Source organism: Odocoileus virginianus, chromosome 20, assembly GCF_023699985.2.
Source record: "Odocoileus virginianus isolate 20LAN1187 ecotype Illinois chromosome 20, Ovbor_1.2, whole genome shotgun sequence".
NCBI classification, from domain to species: domain Eukaryota; kingdom Metazoa; phylum Chordata; class Mammalia; order Artiodactyla; family Cervidae; genus Odocoileus; species Odocoileus virginianus.
The window spans coordinates 48,022,106-48,044,547 of NC_069693.1; the positions used below are offsets into that span (position 1 = coordinate 48,022,106).

Below are 22,442 nucleotides of genomic sequence, written 5' to 3' on the forward strand. Positions count from 1 at the left end.
TGTTCAACACGGCCCTTAAGTCTGAGAGCTCAGTGCTCTGGTGAGTTTCTACACACTGATTCTTAAGGCTGCCTACAGATTCCAACTGTGCAACGTTCTGGCAAAGGTAAAACTAGGAAGACTAGAAAAAGATCAGCGGTTGCCAGGGGGTCGGGCCCACCCAGATAAGCCAGCATCATCTCACTAGCTGGAGGTCCTCAACCCTAATCACATCGACAAAAATCCCTTTTGGTGCATTTGTTGTTGTCCAGTTGCTAAGTCGTGTCAACTCTTCACAGCCCTGTGGACTGTAGCCCACCAGGCTCCTCTCGATCCATGGGATTTCCCAGGCAAGAATACTGGAGTTGGTTGCCCTTTCCTTCTCCAGGGGAATCTTCCCAACCCAGGTTTCAAACCCGCACCTCCTGCATTGCAGGCAGATTCTTTACCACCAAGCCACCTGGGGCACCATAATATAATGTATTTACCGATACTAGGAGAAACGGGATGAACGTTTCGGGGAGAGGGTTCAGCCTACCTACCGCAGCATCTCTTCCTGTAAATAACTCACACACAAACGTTCCCAGAAACTTTGTCATCTCCAGAAACTGGAACCAGCACCCACATGGGGTAAAAAAAAGAGTGAGTGGTATATCTATACAATGCCATGCTCCTCTGCAAGCAACAATGAATTCTTGATACCTGCTGCAACGGAGCTGAAACTTAAAATAATTATACTGTGTGGGAGAAGCCAGCCGCCCCCTAAAAGCCATTCAAACTATGTCATTTCATTTGGATAAAATGCTAGAAAACGCAAACTCATCTCTAGCGGCAGGAAGCAGTTGCCATGGGGCCAGGGTGGGATGTGTCAGGGAAGAACAGGTGCAAGGGACAGCGGAAGGGCCTGGGGAAACCCTGGGGTGATGGGTCTGTTCACTATCGTGGGGGCAGCGGTGGTTTTATGAGTGTATATATATGTCAACACTTACCAAATGGTGTACCTTAAATATACACGATTCATTGTACATCAATTATATCTCAACACAGCTGGAATTAAAAGGCATTCCTCTGAAATGGGGTACACTTATCACAGAAAGAGAGAAAGCATAAATATGCCAAATGTGAAAGTGCTGAAACCAGGTGGTGGCTATTCAGGTGATCACCGTATGTCAACTTCTCCAAACACTTGGCAGTTTTCATTTAAAAAAAAAAAAAAAAAAAAGGTGGGTCGGGGTGCGAAACCAAGCTTTGGAGTCAAACCTGCAATCAAGTCTGATTCAAGTCATATCCTAGCAGTGTGAACTTGGGCAAGTGGTGGTGTGAACTGGGCCTAATCACCCCCGAGTGGGGGCTTCCCTGGTGGCTCAGATGGTAAAGAATCTGCTTGCAATGTGGGAGATGCAGGTTCAGTCCCTAGGTCAGGAAGATCCTCTGGAGAAGGGAATGGCTACCCGCTCCAGTATCCTCACCTGGAGAATCCCATGGACAGAGGAGCCTGCTGGGCTACAGTCCATGGGGTCACAAAAGAGTCAGACACGACTGAGTGACTAACACACACCCATTAGCAGAAGTCACTGGACTGTGAGCATGAAATTAGATCAGTGCACAGAGCATGCTTAGCAGCAACCTGGGATGTAGCGAAGGTTCCCTGAAGGTAGCTGTCACTATCAATTTTTATCTGAGAGACGTGGAAACCAAATTAGAAAACTTGGGAGACTTAACTGAGGTCCCACGGCTCCTGCCAGGTCTGGGTCTGGCCGTGAAGAGCTGCCTCTCTGGATGCCTACCGCACTTCTTAGAACTCTGAAGTAAATAGTTTATGCAAATACGGCCAAGCCACCCCACCTGAGATGAGGTCCCCGGTCTGGCCAACAAAGGAAGCCAGGCCCAGCACCCAGAGGTATTTTTAACAGGGTGGAGATGTGCGCTTTGCATATTTTGCCTTCTTGGCAGCTTGTGGTTCAATGTCCCAACCAAAACTAAATGTGTTTACTTGTTTGTTTAGACAGGTAAGATCTCACAATCTCACATCCCACAATCAGAATGCTTTCTCTAAACTGGAGATAAAGTCTTTCCTAAAACACTCGTTTGGTTACTCAGTTTGTGCTGAAGACTTTATCCTACAGGTCGCATGAAGGTTGGCCAGGAGTGTACTGCAAAGCCCCCATGTATAGGCCCTCGAGACGTGTGAGCCGACAGAAGCCCAGCTGAGTCTGTAAGTGAGAGGGTGTTCTGGAGAAGCAGGGAAATTCAGTGGGCAGTTCTACCCCTCTCAACTTTTGGACATGTCACCACTTGATTTGTTAAGTGGTTTTGTTAAAGGGAGCCTGAAGAGAGAAGGAAGTTGAAAGGTGATAGCTACGAAGAGAAAAACAGACTCTGGGGGGTTGCGTTTATCTTTTATTTGTCTCCTTACACGCTGACCTACCCACTTACCTAGAACGCTATCCCTATGGCTACGAGCACTGAGGGCTCTGAGCCAAGGACCTGCTGGGCTCAAAGCTGTGCCCCTGAGATCACAAGGGGCCATGTGGGCTGTTGTGGAGTTTGCAGGAGACAGAGCCAGGGAAGGGATGGGGTCCGAATGGAGACGCTGGATGTGAAAGAAGGGGTGGGAAGCACAAGGTAGCCATCAGTCTGGGGAGCCAGGGAGAAGTCGGCAATGATTTCGGGTAATGAGGTAATGAGTTGGCACCACTGAGAACAGAAGAAAAAAAAACAGAGGGTGGGGGATGCTGACTTCACCATGGGGATGAAAGCTGAGAGTTTTCATAATTTAAAAAAAAAAAAGGTGGGTTGGGGTGAGAATCCAAGCTTTGGAGTCAAACCTGCAGGAGGGGTCAAGTCTGATTCAAGTCGTATCCTAGCTATATGAGCTTGGGCAAGGGGTGGTGTGAAATGGGCCTAATCACCCACGAGCAGGGGCTGCCCTGGTGGCCCAGACAGTAAAGAATCTGCTTGCAATGTGGGACACACAGGTTCGATCCTCTGGAAGGTCGGGAAGATCCTCTGGAGAAGGGAATGGCTACCCACTCCAGTATTCTTTTTCATTTATTTTGACTGCACTGTGCAGCATGCGAGATCTTAGTTGCCCAACCAGGGGTCGAACCGGAGCCCCCTGCATTGGGAGCATGGAGTCTTGACCACTGGACCGCCAGGGAAGTCCCCACCCTGGGGGTTTTCAATCCTTGCAAACAGAAGAACACACAGGTGGAGATTTCCAGCAGGCAGTAGAAACTATAGCAGCCAAAGGAGAGGTCAAGCTCGGTGCAGCCAGTGAGCCCGTGAGGTGAGGCCTATAAACGTCGATGTCACTGATGCCTGAGTTCAAGAATCAGCTCTGGGAGAGAGCCGCCTGGCTTGTGGCGCTCGCCAGTCCCCCGCGCGGTATCCCACCCAGCACGGCCTGTTCCACGCTGCCCTGTGACATCACGGACAGGAGCTGAGCTGACGCTCACAGGGCTTCTCTCCAGCCTGGCCAGCACCCCCACACCTCCTCCAGCTCCCAGGGCCGGGGCAGAGCTGGCACACCGCCCCCCATCCCCCCCCACAGCCCACACTGGAGGACGACTTTCTGGTTTCATCTGCCCAAATGGGAGGCAGGCTTGGTTTCTCTGAAGACAGGGCAAGTAGGTTTCACAGAAGGCGGTGTCCGCATTCCGGTTTCTACCTGCCGGTCACAGCACTAGCGGCTCCTGCAGTTTCTCGTGGGAGGCCTGCAGCCGCCTGTGACTTAAAATGGGATGGCTGGGGCTCATCCCATTCCCCCAGAGACACATCACATCTCCAAGCCCCCGGGGGTGGGAGTTGCTGCCCACAGACGCTGGAGGCAGAGCTGAGATTTCTCACCAGGAGGGGAGTGGAGTTCTGAAATGAGAACTCCAGAGACGAGTCTGACCCGGGGTGGCTGACCCGGGGCTCGAACCGATTCCCGTAATTTCCTTCTTCCCTCCCTCTTTCCCTTCTGTCTCTCCTCCCTCCCGTCTCCCCTGCCCATCCTCTGACATGTATTCAACTCTTTCTGCCAACGTTCAAGACCGTGGCAGAGAGACCGGTTTCCCTGCTCCTCGGGGGCAGAAGGCCCACTTTGGACCAGGGTGCCTCTCCAAGTTCCCTGTCTCCCCGTGCATTGTAGAGACAGTGGCTGCGGGCATCACATGGGTGGCTCACTGCCTCCCTCTGAGGCTGCACCTGGCTCCCAGGGGGCAGTAGGGGGCCTGGGCGTGATCGCGGCTGTTTCTGTGCCGGGAGAGCCGCTGTGAGGACGTGGGGAGCGGTCCTCGGGTCATTCTTTCTCACCGTGGTGCTCCTCTCTCACCAAAGCCTTAAAAGGGGGTCCATAAGTGTACCCATCATGTAGGGTTGGGGGAAAGTGAAGAAGATGTGCAGTGGATGTCTTAGCGCCGCGCCTGAAGCCGGACCAGGTCTTTCCGCTTTCTGTGCTACATATCCTAGAACTCACTCCAAACAGCTGTTCCCGTGTGTGTGTGCTCCAGCCTTAAGGAGGGACCCCCATCCCTCCTCCCCCCATCCTGAAATTACGCACATTGATCCACCCTCCGGCAGAAAGGCCTGGAAGCTGGCATCTCACGGAAGAGCAGCTTACAGGATTCAACAGTTAAACGCTTGCCCCCAAACAACCATCAAAGGCCAAGAGTCATTCACGAAATGATAATAATACATAACCCAGACTTTAGTGACACGATGAAGGTTGAGAAAACGCGGGCTGACGGAGCTGCTAGGTCTGAGCACAGACCTTCCTTCCACGTGGTGCAGGGCACACACACCCGTGAACACGAGGGCGGCGGGTGCTCCTGAGCGCGATAGCCCCACGCCTTCCGTGACCTACGAGGGCTGTGGTGACAGCAATGAAGCAGTTTTCCTGGGATGTTTCCCACACATGGGCCCCGGGTTATGCAAGCGTCTGGCCTCTGGGACACTTCCCTCAGCTCAGTGACCGTCTGGACACCCAGCTCACACACTCTCTGCTCACTCTCTCTCTCTCTCTCCTCCTGGGTCCATCTGTCCTTCAAGGTGAATTCCAAACCTCCAGGGAATTCCAGTTTTCCCTTTTCCCTGTTCAATTTTCCCTTTTGTGCTTTTTGTTTATCTTTTCCTTTCTCTATTTGGCTGCACTGGGTCTTAGTTGAGTCACATGGGATCTTTAGTTTTGGCGTGCAGCATCTTTAGTTGGGGCGCGCAGGCTCTAGTTCCCTGACCAGGGATGGAACCTGGGCCCCTGCACTTGGAGCATGGAGCCTTAGCCAGTGGACCAGCAGAGAGGTCCCTGCCCGTTTTTCCTTGGAAGAGTCAGTGATGCCCCCTTGTTGTCGTGGGGTCGGAAAGCTCCGAGCCAGGCTTTGTGTCCAGTGTCTTGACTTCCCCTGAGATGCTTCTCCATTCTGCTTCAGAAATGCACAGTCCCTCCTCTCTCCCCCCAGAATCCCTAACGCAGGCCTCCTCAGACCTCAGATCACAATTTCTCCTTCTCACGTGCAGCCTCAAATGCTTGCACAATGCCTGCCCCTCGGCCCTTCTGGGGCCCCCGGTCCATTCCTCTCCATCCGCCCCTCTTGCCCTGCTCAATTCCATATCCAGGGGCCCATGATTCATAACCACAGTCTCAGAGTGCAGCCCCCTGACGTCTCCAGCAATCCCAGGGCACTGGAGAGAACTCTCATCTTGCGGGGCCATCGACGAGTTCTTGTTGATCCAGCATTTTTTCTAGTTTAACTGCTGTCTGTGGTGGCGGGGTGGTGGGGAGGGAGGATATACAAGCCACCTCCCCCCTTCCTCTAGAAAAATCAGATCAGAAATAACACTTTCTCTTTAGGAACGATGGGCAGCTTCTGAGCAGTGCAGTGTGAGGCAGCAAGAATGAAGACCACAGAGAAGACTTTCAGAATTCACTTGTTTCCTTTTCGCCTTTGTAGTTGCGAATCCCACCTAGAGAAGGAAGAATTCTGCTGGTGTGAATAAATGCAGCTGGTTCCTTTGCTTATGGATGTTTTAAAAATCTTTTATGGCCTTTTGCTTGTCTAAGAGCCTTGGAAGCATGTTGGATGATTAGACGAGTCACAAATGAATTATGGTGAAATGCACTCTTTAAATATTTTTATTCACATTTTATTTCTTTAGTTAATTTTTATGGAATACAGTTGCTTTTACCATGCTGTGTTAGTTTCTGATGTACAACAAAAGACGTGGTTTATATACATACTGTGGAATATTGTTGTTGCTGTCCAGTCGCTTGGTCATGTCTGACTCTTTGCCACCCCATGGACTGCAGCACACGAGGCTTCCCTGTCCCTCACCATCTCCCAGAGTTGGCCCAAGTTCATGCCCATTGCATCGGTGATGGCATCCAACCATCTCATCACTGGAATATTACTCAGCTATGAAAAGGGGAAACACTGGGTCACTTGTTACGATGCAGATGGACCCAGAAATGAACTCTTTCAGATGGCGTCATTTGATGTAAAGGATCCAGGGGTGAACTCCAAGCCCTCCCGCAGTGTGGCATGCCCTCAGAGCCTGGGTCACCACCACGTGAGCTCCCGGTGTGAGGGGAGCTAATTAAGATGCAAGTAGCGTGCTTTTACATTTGATTTAGTTTTCCGAAAATCCAAACACAATTTGACATTTTCTGCTGTTGGGAGGTAATTGGTCCCCTAAAGTATCAGAGGAAGACAAAGCAAAGATGGGACACCGTGATGTCCGCTTCGGGGTCCTTAGGCATCATTTGATGACCCCCTCTGCCTAGAAATGGGAAAACTGAGGCCCACAGGACCCAGTGAATGACAGAGCCCCAAACACCCCCAGCAGTTCTTAATCCCAGTCTGAGGTATAATCTGAGATCCAGGGGACCCCCCCTGGACAAATCTGGCTTCCTCTCACCTTGCAGGCAGGCAGAGGGCCCTTGTCTCCGGCCCCCAGCCTCACTCCCAGCTGATGAATCAGACCCCTGAGCATCCGTTTCATTTCTCCCTGCAGCATCTCGATCACAGTGTAAAATTAGCTCAGTCATGAGTTTCAGGAACAAATACCTGCAGCCCCTTCAGTGGCAAGAAAAAGAAACCAATGGGGACTTTCCTCTCTCCTGCTGCCAGGCCTGGGCCCTGCGGTGCAGGGCTACAGGGGAAGCTCGGGCAGGGGCGGCCCCCACTGTTCACCTGGGATGCCCAGGAGGCAGGGGAAAGATCTGGGCCTTTTCCTGTCTCACTCCCTCCCCACCCTGGGCAGCTCCTCACCAGCCTGAGCACAAAGCCTGCTGTCCCTGAGTTTTCTTGTAAACCTGCTGTTGCTTACCAGGCCCACACTCCTGAGCGTCTATGGAAGGGTGACTCAGGTACAGAAAAGTGCACACACCGTACACTCGGCACATTTGCACTCAGGGCACGCATGCGAGAAAATGGCCCATCATCATCCCCCAGCGGCAACCCTGTCCTCGCCTCCAATAACATAGACCTGTCTTGCCTGGCTCTGAACTCTGTGACTTGGAATCATAGCGTGCAAGCTTCTATGTTTCTGGTTTATTTTACTGAATATTCTTTCTGGGCAAAAAAACCACACAGTTTCTCATCGCTCTATTCTGTGTAAATGCACTGCAATTCTTAAATCACACAGCAGGACATTCTCATTTTAGTAGGTTAAAAAAAAAAGCAGCAAAACAGTTGGCAGTTCCCTATGATTCCCCTTTAGTATTTATCCGCTCATTTATTTCTGGTAAATGCATGGTTTTGTAATGTACTTTCATTCTGCTTTGTTTTGTTTTTTAAACTTGGCAGCGTTTTTTGGTTTTGTTTTTTTTATCGGAATATAGTTGCTTTACGATGTTGTGTTACTTTCTGCTGTACTGCAAAGTGCATCAGCCATACATACACATATATCCCCTCTTTTCTGAATTTCCTTCCCATTTAAGTCACCACAGGGCCCTGAGTTCCACATGCTGTACAGTAGGTTCTCATTAGTTGTCGATTTTATCCATAATGTCAATAGTGTACCTATGTCAATCCTAATCTCCCAATTCACTGGCATTTTGTTTTTAAATACCCCGGTGCTGCTGTCTGGGGTCCAGTCTGCCCTGCACGCACGCCCTCCATGTGGCCCACCCACCCTGAATAGGCTTCAGATGGCCCCCCTACCCCTGCGTGTGCTGTGAGCATCCTCACTCAGGACACCTGATGGACCCGGGTGGAAATTCCTTGGGGACCTTGGAGTGGCACTGCAGGATCGTTAGTACATTCTCTGTAAGAATCTTCTATCCCGTGCACGCGCTGTAGCATGCCAGCAGCCCCAAAGGCAGAGTGTGGACCCGGCAGTGAGCGAATGTCCTCTGGTTCCAGGGAGGGGAAGGCCGAGAAGTGGGGACCAGCCAGCAGGGGGTGCTGCTTCCCTGGGGATCCCGGAGGCCCAGGGGTCCCGGGAATTGGGAGAGGCGGCCCCACGGCTGCCGGTCCAGCGGTCCCTGTGCTGGCTCAGTGACCCCAGGCGCCATCTGCGATGGGCCTGAATCTCAGGGCCGTCCATCAGCAGGGCCGGAGGGTGGGAGTTACAAGAGCATGCTGGGCAGAAAGGGCCCCCACATCTCACACACCAGGGGTCCTCCTTGGCTGTCACCTGCTCATCAGGGAGAGAGAGCAGAGGACAAGGAGAGACGCTGGGGACCCACCCCTGCACCACAGGTGTCAGGACCCAAGCTCCCCGCCAGCAGCCTCCAGACCTTGTGCTAAGGACTGTGCCTTTCTGTGGCCCGTGCCTCTCTGTGGCCCGGCCCTGTTGGACATCTGGACTTCTGAATTGCAAAGGAAGACCAAAAGTGAAAACGAAAGAGAAAGTTGAACAAATATTGCCAGCGGAGGCCAGCAGCTAAGTGCCCCCAGGCCCAGGTCACAGCTGACCCTTTTCTGACCCGATAAACGTTGATAACACTTGAGCCTTGGGCTTCATCTCAAGCCTGAGCATATGCCCTGGAGACCAAAAAGCCTCCTTGTCTCTGCTCCTTCTCCCATGGAGAAGATTCCCCACTCAGATATCTGCTGTGCTCTGGGTAGGGTGTCAGCCCGGAGGCGAGCGGCCACATGGCCACAGCGTCACACGGCCGGGTGGGCACGTGCCCCACTCACGAGACATCTGCATCTCAGACCTGTCGAGGTCTCCACACCCACCGTCGTAGCGTTTAGAGAAGATATTCACTGTCGAACGGTTAACTTCTATCTGTTTTTGCAAACACCATTTCGGCATTTCAGGGTTTTGTTGCCACTGCGTGGCCATCTTTTTTTAATCTATTTTTATTTTTAAAACTTTCGATTTTGTATTGGGGTATAACTGATTAACAGTGTTGTCATAATTTCAGGAGAACGGGGGCAAAGGGACTCAGCCATATATATACATGTATCCACTCTCCCCCAAACTCCCCTCCCGTCCAGGCTGCCCCATCGCTTTGAGCAGAGTTCTATGTGCTGAACAGTAGGTCTTTGTTGGTTATCCATTTTAAACACAGCAGTGTGTACATGTCAATCCCAAACTCCCTATCTCTTCCCCCCATCCTGCCCCCTCCCCTGGCAACCATGAGTTTGTTCTCTAAGTCTGTGAGTCTCCTTCTGATTTGTAAGTTCATTTGTACCATCTCCCTTCACATTCCACATATGAGGGATAGCATATAACATTTCTCCTTCTTAATCTGACTCACTTCACTCAATGTAACAATTTCCAGATCCATCCATGATGCTGCAAATGGCATTATTGCATTCTTTTTAATGTCTGAGTAGTGCTCCATTGTATGTATTTACCACATCTTCTTTATCAATTCCTTTGTCGATAGACAGCTAGGTTACTTCTGTGTCTGGGCCTTTGTAAACAGTGCTGCGATGAACACTGGGGTGCATGTATCCTTTTGGATCTTGTTTTGTTTTGGCATCTGTCATCAGCATTTCTTTCAATGTGTCCCTGAATGAGATCAGCCGCAGGCCCTCCAGGGAAAGGCTGCTTGCCTGCTTTCACAAACCTGCCCGCATTGTGTTCCTAAAGCAACCGCTTGTTGTTATGTGAATCCTTGGGTGGATGTGAACTCACCGTCGCCACGACCGTGGGCAGAGCCCTTCTGTCCTGAGCACACACGTTAATCCACGTAGAAGAATCCCCACGCCACAGATGAGGAAGGCAGGTCACAGCCAGAACGCTCTTTGAAGGCCACGTCAGGAATCCATGCAGGAAGAGGAACAGCCCAGGGCGCTGGGGCCTAAGCCCCTCGAACCCGGGCTCTGCTCCACGAGACTCGCACACCCCAGAGGCCAGACCAGGGCCCCCACCCACACAGGTCCACCTCATAGGTGATGGGCATCTGGTGTGCAGGAGAAGGTTCTAGAAACGAGGATTTCCTCCAGCCGGCTCCAAGATGGCTCCTTGGAGGGCAATGTCCTTGGTCTCACGGTTCTGCAAGCTAGAGCAGGACAGTGTTCACCAGAAACGCGGTGGTTTTATGACAGGGCCCTCACTCATAAAAGTGTTTGCTTGACTTTCCTTTTCACTTTCTTTTTCTTTTGAGTTTTTTCTTCTTTTAATTCCTCATCTTGTGTTTGTTGGTTGGTTTGTTTTCTTTTCCCTCCAGCGTTGTGTTTTTCCTGTGCTTTCTAGGTTTTCTGCATCAAGTCCGTGTAATGTTTGAAAATAAAAGTTACTTTATGCCAGTAGAGAAATAAATGTTTGCAGCCTCTAACCCACAGGTCAAGGGAAAAAGAAACTACTGGAGTAATTCAAGTCAACGGTCAATGTCATTTAGTTGTGTCATCTCAGCATACTTCCTAGGCAGACATGGCCCCGAACAAACTTCTCTGAAAACTTTTCTCCATCTCAGGGTGGAAATGTGACCCAGGCTGGGGATGCTGAGGGGCACTCAGGGTGATGGTGTTACAGGCGAGGAACTGAGAACCAGAGAGGTTCAGAGCTGCCCCCGTAGCCACACAGCTGGCTCCCGAGAAGCAGACCCTAAGGCAAACCTCTCTTTGTTCAGAGGAATGAGGGTCTGTCTCAGCTCCATCAGCCCTGCTAAGACCAAGCGGCCTCAGAAAGACCATTTCCTCTGCCCAGATCTCAGTTTCCCCATCTGCAAAACGAGAGGGTCAGTCGAGAGAGAAACAGCTACTCAGATGTTACAGGTCAGTCATCTGCCCGGTGTAAGAGCTTTGCTGCTGTTTAGTCGCTAAGTCGTGTCCGACTCTCTGCGACCCCATGGACTAGCCCACCAGGCTCCTCTGTCCATGGGATTCTCCAGGCAAGAATACTGGAGTGGGTTGCCATTTCCTTCTCCAGGGGATCTTCCCAACCCAGGGATCAAACTCACATCTCCTGCATTGGCAGGCGGATTCTTTACCACACTGAGCCACCAGGGAAGCCCGTAAGAGCTTCACCTGTACCATTCTCACCAGATCCCCGTGCACACAGGTAAACTGAAGAGGAAGGCGATTAAGTCCCACCAGAGACAATGTCTCAGCTATGAGCAAGATCAGGCTTTGAACCAACCCAGGGCCTCTGACGCCAGAACCAGGGACCCGCTCTCCCTGGCGTCTGCTCCCGGCAGGTGTTAGCCGCCCTGCTGGTTCCCCGTCCTGCTCCAGGATTCCCCTCAACAGAAAGCAGCAGGTCCCAGGACGTGTCCAGTGTGAGTGGACGTTCTAGGGGCAGCTCCACCCACACCGGGGCAGGTGTTGGCCCTGAGACACTACTCTTGACTTCCTACAAGTGAAGTGTTTGGGGCAAACTGGCTTCCCTGATATTCAAGGGGGCAGAAGGAGAGGACAAAGTGGAATCAGTACAGAAGCCTCAGATCTGAACGTGTGAGCCTCTATTTGCCCATCTTCACAATGGGCTAACAGGGCTGACAACCGCCGTCAGTCCCCAGCAGGGCACAGCTCGGAGCACCGCTGCCCGTCCTCTGAGGAGGTGACGGCCCCAGCCCCCTGCAGGGAGCATTTCCTACTTGCTGCTTGGCCCAAGCCTGGTGAGGTAGAAGCTACCACTTTGCCCCCACATCACTAACGTGGACACCAAGGCGCCAAGATGACTGCTAGGCTCCATGGCTAGAAAGTTGGGGGGCTGACAGATGAGCCCCACGGTGAAGTCCCCAGGACCAGGCTTAGGGCTGCCACTCCGCAGACCTGCCCCCACGGCGGACACCATTATCCCCACCTGGATCCCCTGGAGCCAGGCCACACGTGGCCCTGTCCCCGCCACACTGTGAGGCAGGCGAATGGCCCAGGAGGGGCGGCAGTGAGAACTCGGGGAGCAAGGAGTCCATCCTTCATCCTGGGCCAGGAGGGGGCAGGACCCCAGGGGTGGCCAGGCCAGGCGCCCACGTGGCCAGTGCGGGCACAGCCCCACTCCGCGTGGGAGGAAGCGCAGCGGGGCTGGGCCGGCTCCTGGGTGGCACAGCTAGACACCAGGAAGGAAAGCCATGTGCCCTGCTGCCCTTCCGGCCAGGCAGGAAGCCCTGGCCGGTGAGGAGCAGGGCTGCCAGGGCAGGCATCCCCCGTGAGTCCCGAAGCTGGGGGCCTCAGCGAGACGCCCTGGAGCAGAGACAGAGGGGCCAGGCCCCAGAGACAGGGGATGACTGTTTCATCCGCACTCGCGCAATTCCTAGCCGGGGGTCTCGGACCCCAACAGTGCCCACCACCACCGCCACATGGCCCCCCTCTCTCAGGACCGTCGGTGCAGCCGCGGCCCACTGAGGCTCCATGCAAGGTCACCAGATGGCTTCCCAGCCTCCGGAGGGCCCGGGAGTGAGAGGAAGGGCGCCCTGCTGAGGCCACAGCTGTCCAGGTGGTTCGGGCTGGCACTCGAGGTCATGGAGTGGAGTTTTCAGGCATCAGCCCTGGAACCAGCCTTCCTCCCGCCTTGCGCCAATGCTGTGTGACCTCAGGAAAATGACTCCACTTCTCTGGGCTTCAGTTCTGCTCCACTCAGTGGGACAAAAACTAGTTCTTATCTCATAGGCTTGTAATTTCTGTGGACTGGTACAATGATGTGCTTATTAGAACAGAGCCTGGCACCTAGTAAGAGCTCAGTCAATTCCTTATCTATCACTACTATCTGTCCCCTGGTGGTCCACAGCAGCCCAGGGCCCGTGCTGGGGCCCAGCGGACGGTTCTTCTGACTGTCCTTGGAGAAGAGGTCGCCGGGACAGTCTGAGACCCCGGGGCCTCAAGGAGGGCTGTGGAGCCGCTCGCTGGCGCACCCACCAGCACGCAAGGCCACACAGGCCTGCACACTCACACACACACATGCACAGAGGCACAGTCACACACGCACCCCAGCAGCGGCCTCTTCTCGCCCTCCATGGGAGCAGGGCCAGGCGGGCAGAGGGCCCGGGGCCCCGGGCAGAGCCCTATTGCTCAATGCCAGGACCACGCTGGGTCTCAACCGTCAGAGACCCGCCGTCAGCGCCCAAGGGGCCTTGTAGCCAGGCCTCTGTGGGCCACAGGCTTTTAATATTTTTAGAGAAGTTGGGTTTGTGCCGAGTTCCTCTGCCTCAGATTCTTCCTGGAGCGGGCGTGTTCCCACCCCACTCGGGTCTCAGCCCAGCACTGCAGGGGCTGAGGAGTCTCCAAGGCCACCATGCTGCCCGGTCACCCTCCCGCCTCCACTGGGGGAGCCGGGCCAGGCCCCCCAGCACCCCATACCTCCCAACCTCAGACCAAGCCCTCTGGAGTCACTGCATTTTCTTCCTGCCCTCCACCCCCAGCTTCTGGTTTTCTTTTCTTTTTTTTTTTGTCCCCTTTGCATTTTTTCTTTTAATGTGAAAGATCCGGGTCTGACCAGCTGTGAGCCAAGAGGGACATTCATTTCACCCTTTGCAAAGAAGGCGCCTCCCCCTCTAGGCAGGAAGAGGCAGTGGGGTTTGAGCCCTGGGGGGCCGTTTTCCTCTGTTCTGTCTGCTCAGACAGACATCTGGGCAAAAGTCACTTTTCCAGTCTCCCGCTCGGTCAGAGTTCAAAGCCAGCTCCCAGCCAGGCTGAGCACGGGGCCGTTTCTAGCTCAGCGCAGCCAGAACACGGCCTCATGCAGCCGTCTCGGGGGTTGAAGGGTGCTGTCAGCTGGGGGTCGGTCAGCCCCATGATGCGTGGGGACAGTGGGCGGCTGGCATCATGATGAGTCTGGCCCTGCTCCGAGGCGGCACTTGATTACAAAGCAGGAGATTTGGGTTATAAAGTCACTCATCGATTCAGCTCCTGTTGCTGCCATAACGTATGACCACAAATTTAGCAGCTCACCATAGAGCCGACCTGTTATCTGAGTTCTGGGAGTCAGAAGTCTGGCATGGGTCTCACTGGGCTGAAGTCGAGGTATTGGCTGGGCTTTGCTCCTTCCGGAGGCTCCAGGAGGGAATCTGTTTCCTGGCCTTCTCCAGCTTCTAGAGGCACTGCTTCCCTTGGCTCGTGGCCCCCTCCTCTACCTTCAAATCCAGCAGGATGGCAGCTGCCAGTCTCTTGACTCTTCTGTCCTCACATCTTTCCATGACTCTGACCCTCCTGACTCCCTCCTTGTGATTACCTGGAGCCACCTGGATCATCCGGAAGAATCTCACATCAAGGTCCTTAATCATGTCTGCAAAGTCCCTTTTGCCATAGCAGGCAACATATTCTGGGGGTTTGAGGGGAGTCATTATTCTGCCAACCACACTAACTCTGGGCAACTTGCTAGACATGACAATGATGATGATGTTGATATTGATGATGGTGATGACAAAGATGGTGATATGATGATGAAGATGGTGATGTTGATAAGGATGGTGGTATGTTGATGGTGATGGTGATGATGGTGATATGGTAACTACCCCTATGGAATAGTTGGGAGGATTAAGTTGATTCATATTTACAGTTCACACAGAGATTAAGAATTTGCAGCTTAGTCTCCATCTTTTCCAGGGGGAGAGGTCTGTGCGCAGAGCTGAGTGGAGGGCTGGGCTGGGGAAGAGGGATCGAACCCAGAAGAGGCCTGGGGGTGCAGATCTCTAGGACCAGCTTAAAACATCTGAGAGATAAGCTCTAAATTCAGGGGTGCACTTGAGCGTGGTCGTCCGAGTCCTTGCTAAGTAACAAATCATGACTGTGTCTATTTTTACCTTATCTTCATCATTCCCAGTGGCGAAAGAGCTGTGACAATTGAGGAAGTGGTGGTGGACCTCTTTCTTTTCTTCTTAATCAAAATGCAAAGCTTTCCTTTAAGATTCCAGCTTTTCAGAGCGTGTACTGAGCAGCCAGAAGGGCAGGCCGAGGTGTCATTCGCTCTAGAGGGAATCCTCTGCCACCCCTCATAACTCGAGCCCTGGTCCCCAAGGGGCCGACATTGGGGTGGCATGGGAGCCGAGTATTGTGACATCTCCAGGGTGGGTCGGGCAAGCGCCTCGGCTCAGCGCTGGTTTTGCAGGTTGCCCTTGAAAAGTCTCTCTCAGGGTCCTTTCATAATGTGGCTCGGCACATTCCCACAAACCGTCACAAAGTATTTTAGGCGACACATTTCTATAACTGTAATGCTTTATAAAACATTTTTTTTTTCAGTTTTGCCCTTTTGCAAAATAACTGTGCTTATAGTGATTCAGAAGCTCTTTCTTCTCAGAATTATTCTTGGCCAGGATGGCTCTCGCATCTGACACGACAGGGAAGCCTAGAGGGGGGCAACATCTTCTCCACATCTACCCAGGGTCCTGCTGTGGAGACTTGGCCCAGAGCAGCAAACTCCAGCACCTGGGCCTCAGAATCTCCATGCTGAGTATCCAGCAGGGAAACTCACACGTGCTCTCCTCTGTACCGGGAAAAGCCATCCCCATTGAAGGCAACGAAGGAAACAAGGGCGCATGCTGGTGCCTGGCCAACAGGAATCCCAGACGTAGGGCTGGGCCAACCAGTCACCTTCAGGTACACATCTTTGTAAAAAAAAAAAAAAAGAGAGAGAGAGAGAACATCCTCCACACACAATAACACAAAATCTGGACATCGCAGGGTACAGGCAATGCATTCAGTATAATCCTATTATAAAAACCACACTTTAAAAAAAAAAGAGGGGAGAGGGAACTTCCCCGGTGGTCCAGTGGCTAAGACTCCACACTTCCAATGCAGGGGGGCATGGGATCCACCCCTGGTTGGGAACTTAGATCTCCTGTGCCTCTCAGTGTCACCAAAAGAGTAAAGCTAAGAAAACAAAAACAAAACCACACACACATACACACGTATACACGTGTGCTCACCCAGCAGAGCAATAGCATCACTTACCTCTCTTTGGAGATTTGGGGATAATGGATTGCTTCCGTTTTTTGCTTTTCTACTTTTCTCCACTGTGTAAATTTTTGGGCAAAATGCATATACTCCTTGTGTGTACCTCATACATTTGTATATATTTTCCCTTTAAAAAAAGTGGTAAAGGGAAAATACCATCATCCACCGAGTACACTCAAGACATGAAATTGGATGCTGAATGTCGGGCAAAAATGAGATGTGGCAATAAATGCCGTCATTACCATTTTACTTAATTGAGTGTTTACTACATGCCCTGCACTGTTATAACCACTCTGCACACAGGCTCGCCTTTGATCCTGAAACAGTTCTTTGAAGTGGGAGCTAGTATTCTTCCCTCTCTGCAGGGAAGAAATGGAAGTTAACTCAGAGTTAAGCCATTCAGCTGAGGTCCCCTATGTGGACCTCAGCCCATGGGGCCAGATTTGAATGAATGCAGGAGTCTCCGGCCTGAACACGATGTCTTGGCAGCGTGTGGCAGGGAAAGAAGCGGAGAACAAGGGGCGCAGATGGGGGTGGGAGCTGAGATGCAGGAGACGAAGGTGTGAGGCTGGGGGCCGTGCTGAGCCAGGAGGGGTCTGGTACTTGCAGACAGATGGAGAGAAGGAAACCCAGAGAAGAAGGAGCTGGGGTTTTTTTTGCTTGGGATGTCTGTGACGCTGCACGCTGGCTTTTCTCTAGTCGTGGTGAGTGGGGTAGTCTCTAGTTTCCGAGTCCGGGCTGCTCCTTGTAGTGACTTCTCTTGTTGCAGCTCTAGAGCTCAGGCCCAGTAATTATGGGACACGGGTCTCGTTGCCCTGAGGCATGTGGGATCTCCCTGGACCAGGAATTGAACCTTTGTCGCCTGCATTGGCAGACGGATTCTTAACCCCTGGCCCACCAGGGAGGTCCGAGAAGCAGCTTTTAAGCTCCGCACAACGTTTTGATGAAGCAGGGGTGGGGGTGAGTTGGATTGTTTATCCAGAGGTGCCTTTGACAACTGTGCTTTGAGATTCTTCCATTTTTATGGCCTAGTCCCATTTTCCTTAAAACCACTGCTGTCGTTCATCTGTTTACACTTCACTGGTCCATCCACGAATGCCAAACAGATGAGGCTCAGGAAAGAGCTCCTTAAGCCTCCAGTACTTCGTGATACGGCCACACAGGAAAGCCAGACCTGGGGAAATGCATGCTGGACACAGTGTCATCTGGAAATTGGGTCTCAAGCCACAGTGTTGGAAAGAGCATTTTAAAGTGAAGTTTGCATAACATGCATCTCACGGGAACAACGTTCCCAGAGCCATTTAGAGACAGTGAATTGGGAGGAGGCAGACTCACGGTAGCAGGTTTTTAACACACAGTTTGAAGATATTTCATTCCATGCTGTTGATTTTCTGCATGATTTTGTCTTTCCAACTGCAGTGGAGCAGTCAGGCTGTTTTTGAGGAACTTAACTGCATGGGCAGCAAGAGATTACACCACTGAGTTTTCAAGGTCAATAGAGGTGTTCAAGACTGGGCTGCCACATACAGTGGTGAGGTTTGTGGACTGCACAAAGCACCTGGCTTTCAACTGGCACTAAAAATAAATTTTAAAAAAATAATAAATAAATAAATAAATTCAAGGTGTGTGCTGCCCTCTCTGAAGCAAGGGGCTCCTTTTCCTTTGCACAAGAGGCATGGCAGTCTGCTTGCCAAGCCCTAGGCCTGCAGGCTTGCATCGGCCCAGAGGGCTGCCTGGCTTCCCTGATAGCTCAATTGGCAAAGAATCTGCCTGTAATGCAAGAGCCCCTGGTTCAATTCCTGGGTCGGGATCAAACTACAGCACAATTGCTAGCAAAGTAATGCTCAAAATTCTCCAAGCCAGGCTTCAACAGTAAGTGAACCGTGAACTTCCAGATGTTCAAGCTGGATTTAGAAAAGGCAGAGGAACCAGAGATCAAATTGCCAACATCTGTTGGATCATAGAAGAAGCAAGAGAGTTCCAGAAAAACATCTACTTCTGCTTTATTGACTACACCGAAGCTTTTGACTGTGTAGATCACAACAAACTGTGAAAAATTCTTAAAGAGATGGGAATACCAGACCACCTGACCTGCCTCTTGAGAAATCTGTATGTAGGTCAAGAAGCAACAGTTAGAAATGGACATGGAACAACAGACTGGTTCCAAATCGGGAAAGGAGTATGTCAAGGCTGTATATTGTCATCCTGCTTATTTAACTTACATGCACAGTACATCATGCAAAGTGCCAGGCTGGATGAAGGACAAGCTGGAATCAAGATTGCCAGGAGAAATATCAATAACCTCAGATATGCAGATGACACCACCCTTATGGCAGAAAGTGAAGAAGAACTAAAGAGCCTCTTGATGAAAGTGAAAGAGGAGAGTGAAAAATTTGGCTTAATGCTCAACATTCAGAAAATTAAGATCATGGAATCTGGTCCCATTACTTCATGGCAAATAGATGGGGAAATAATGAAAACAGTGAGAGACTTTATTTTGCAGGGCTCCAAAAACACTGCAAATGGTGACTGCAGCCATGAAATTAAAAGACACTTACTCCTTGGAAGAAAAGTTATGACCAACACAGACAGCCTATTAAAAATCAGAGACATTACTTTGCCAACAAAGTTCCGTCTAGTCAAAGCTATGGTTTGTCCAGTAGTCATATATGCATGTGAGAGTTGGACTATAAAGAAAGTTGAGTGCCAGAGAACTGATACTTTTGAACTGTGATGTTGGAGAAGACTCTTGAGAGTCTCTTGGACTGCAAGGAGATCAACTAGTGAGTCCTAAAGGAAATCAGTCCTGAATATTCATTGGAAGGACTGATGCTGAAGCTGAAACTCCAATGCTTTGGCCACCTGATGTGAAGAACTGACTCATTGGAAAAGACCCTTGTGCTGGGAAAGATTGAAAGCGGGAGGAGAAGGGGATGACAGAGGATGAGATGGTTGGATGGCATCACTGACTCAGTGGACATGAGTTTGAGTAAACTCCAGGAGTTGGTGATGAACAGGGAGGCCTGGCGTGCTGCAGTCCATGGGGTCTCAAAGAGTCAGACATGCCTGAGTGACTGAACTGAACTGAACTGAGAGGGTTGCCATTCCCAGCCCACAGGAGAGTGCCATATAGGCCAGCTGGCCTTGACTCTGGACTGGGGGAGCTCAGGGAGTGAGGCAAGGAGCAAGGCTGGCCCGGCCGGGCCCCTCTGTTTTGGGGTCAAAAGGAGGAAGAGAAGTCCCAAGTGCGGGCTGATGGAGGAAAAAAAGGAGGCACTTTCGTGAGTTCAGTTTACAGTGGGTATGAAACTTTCATGAGGCCTTCACCTTGAGGTTGGCCTTTAGCCCTGTTAAACGCTGACCAACACCATAGCAAAGGCAGGAGATGCTTCACTTCTGGGCACACCGCAGTCTTCACTTCTCCAGGGCATGGGTGTGGGGTTAGGGACCGTCCTGCATGGGCCAGGCTGGTGGTCTCACGCTGGTAGGGTTGTCATTAAACAGTCCTCGTGCCTGCTTGCCTGAAATCTTCTCATCAGGAACTGGTCAGCCCTAAAACACTGTCCAGGAGCCCTCTGTAGTTGCCTTTTTTTTTTTTTAATATTCATTTATTTTGGCTGCACCAGGCCTTAGTCGCAGCATGCACAGTTTTTAGTCTCGACATGTGAACTCTTGGTTGTGGCACGTGGGAGCTAGTTCCCTGATCAGGGATGGAACCCAGGAGCCCCGCATTGGGAATGTGGAGTCTTAGCCAATGGACCACTAGGGAAGTCCACCTGCAATTGCTTTAAAGGTTTTGCTCTGTTGATTTAAATCCCACAGAGGTGTCAGTGGTGAGGCCAGACCCCTGAAGACAGCAGGGCATTCCATGAGGGAGAGGAGGGCATGGTGGAAGGGAAGGGGGACCAAGAGAGCAGAGAGAAAGGAGGTTGTCCAGCCCTGTGATCTCAGCTCTGCCCATCTCCTTGGTTTATGGCATCTCCTAGCACTGGCTGCTGCCCCACACCAGCACCTAGCCATGGCTGGAAAGGGGAATCGAAGGCAGGGTCCCTGTCCTCAAGAGGCTTCATCTCTAACCTCAGGATGCTGCGTCAACCACTCCACTCAGCACTGTAGCTGCGTCATCTTGTTAATTCTCATGTTAATCCCCAGAGGCAGGGGCCCATTTCACAAAGGAAGAAACAGAGGCTCAGAGAGGAGAAGGGACTCAGCTGAGCTCACACAACCAGGACCGTCTAGCTCCAATGCTGGTACGCTTCCTGACTCGGTTAGGGTGTGGAGAGTTTCTGCTGAAAGGGACATAATGATGGTAACCATGGCAACCACAGGAGCTGCAGTAGTTGTGGTGGTAGTGATCATAGTATAATCCTAGAACTAGGAGTCACAGTAGGGAGGAGGCACTTACCTCGTGCTGGGGACCATGCTACGTGTTTTTGCATACTAATTCATTTAATCCTCATGACACTATGCGGTAGGCACCAGCCTTGTCCCCATTGTACAGATGAAGAAATTGAGGTGCGAGCATGCTAAGTAACTCACCCAAGGTCACCCAAGCATCAAAGGTCAGATGTGAACACAGGATGTAAAGGGTCCCGTCGAGTTCTTTTTAAACTCACAACATGAGAGCTGCAGGTTACGTTTTATTTGGGGCAAAATGAGGACTGCAGTCCGAGAGACAGCACCTCAGAGAGCTCTGAGAGATAACTCCCAAGAGGGCAGGGAGGAAGTTCAGTATATATGTGATTTTGGTGAAGGGGGAAGACATTGAATCAAGCAAGCATTTTTTTAGACGTTTTCTGCTTGTCACCAGAAACAGTCATCACTATGAAGGACTTTAGTGCTTTCTTGAGGCCTGTGGGTGGCAGCGCTGATAGCCAGGTGGGGGTCAGGCCGTCCGTATGGCCACCTACCGCTGGCTGGGCACCATTCAAGTCTAGAGCATCAGCCCTTGGGAAAGTGAGGAACCTCAAGGAGAGGACAGGCGCCAGGAAGGAGACGCATGGGCTGAGGGCTGAGCAGGGTGCTGATGGGTGGATGCCTCGGCTGGGCAGGGGTCAGAGCGGTCTCCCCAGGAGGGCCATCTCGGCAGAGATATGTAGCCCCCAGATATCCAGGAAAGGAGCATCCCGGGCTAAGGAAAGAGCTCAAGCAAACATCTGAGCAGGAAGAAGCCCGCAAAGTCCCTCCCTTGTCACAGCCCTGGAGAGGGAAACTTTTTCTATTAAACTTTTTGAAAGCTATTGCAAAACCACACCAAAAATAAAAGCCTTATTCATAATCTTGCCACTTCTAAGGCAGTGAAAATCCCCTCCTCTGTCCTGTTCCCCAGTCAAACCGGGAGGACTAATTGGCAGAGGAAGCATGCCCATCAAAGGGCACAAAACCATATGCATCGACTCGACATGCCCCAAAGGCCTCTGTTTTCATCACCCTCTTGAAGGCATGTTGAAGGAAAGTTACATGTCTCAAAATAGCCTGGAGTTAAAACTCCCCTCCGGGTCCCCCCCATCATTCTATGCAAAACAAAGGACTCTCACCCAAAGAGAAAAAAATGGACATTAAGGTTGATTATGCCCAGCTCCCAGCCAGTCCAGCCTCTGGCCAATCTCCATAATTCCTTGCCCCAGTCGTTTAAGAGATAACTACTCCGGACAACCTTGGAGAAGAACAGGCTCCCTTAAGAGAGTAGCTTTCCACATACATGCCTGTATACACTCACTCTTTTCTTGGGTTAGTGCAGCAGCTCACTGATCTGACTGCTGCCACTTCTCGCCTCATTAAAGATGACCTGTTCCTGTAAAGTGCTGGTCTCATTCTTTTTCTGAACCTCGCCTTCCCTAACTCCCTTACCCTACACATGTGACTGTCCTTTCCTCAAAAGCTCTCAGCCAGCCCAGGTCTGGCAACCCAACAAACTGCCGTGGCCGGAGCACTCTTAAAACAAGAACGTTAGAACTGTGCGTAAACCAAGGTTAATAGGCTCTGAGCAAGCCAGGAGGTCCCTCATCTTGAACAGAGCCAGGACTGGAAAACCTGGTCTTTGAGTCACATATGTGGACCTGAGACTTTTTGTCCTCATTTTGGTTCTCACAGCCACTTTCTAAGGGACGGAATTTTTTGACATCTGATTTCCAGATTCACAGACTGGGATAGTGACCAGTGAGCCCAATAAGAGAAAGAACACAGCTGCTGGAG

At 51.5% G+C, this 22,442-nt stretch overlaps 1 long non-coding RNA gene across 1 annotated transcript; it reads left to right on the forward strand.

Annotated features, from left to right (window-relative positions):
• Positions 1-2,043: 2,043 nt before the first annotated feature.
• On the forward strand, positions 2,044-6,327 carry LOC139030062 (uncharacterized). Its single transcript, XR_011482381.1, has 2 exons — positions 2,044-2,194; positions 5,813-6,327. It is a non-coding gene; the product is annotated as an uncharacterized lncRNA (long non-coding RNA).
• The last annotated feature ends 16,115 nt before the right edge of the window (positions 6,328-22,442 follow it).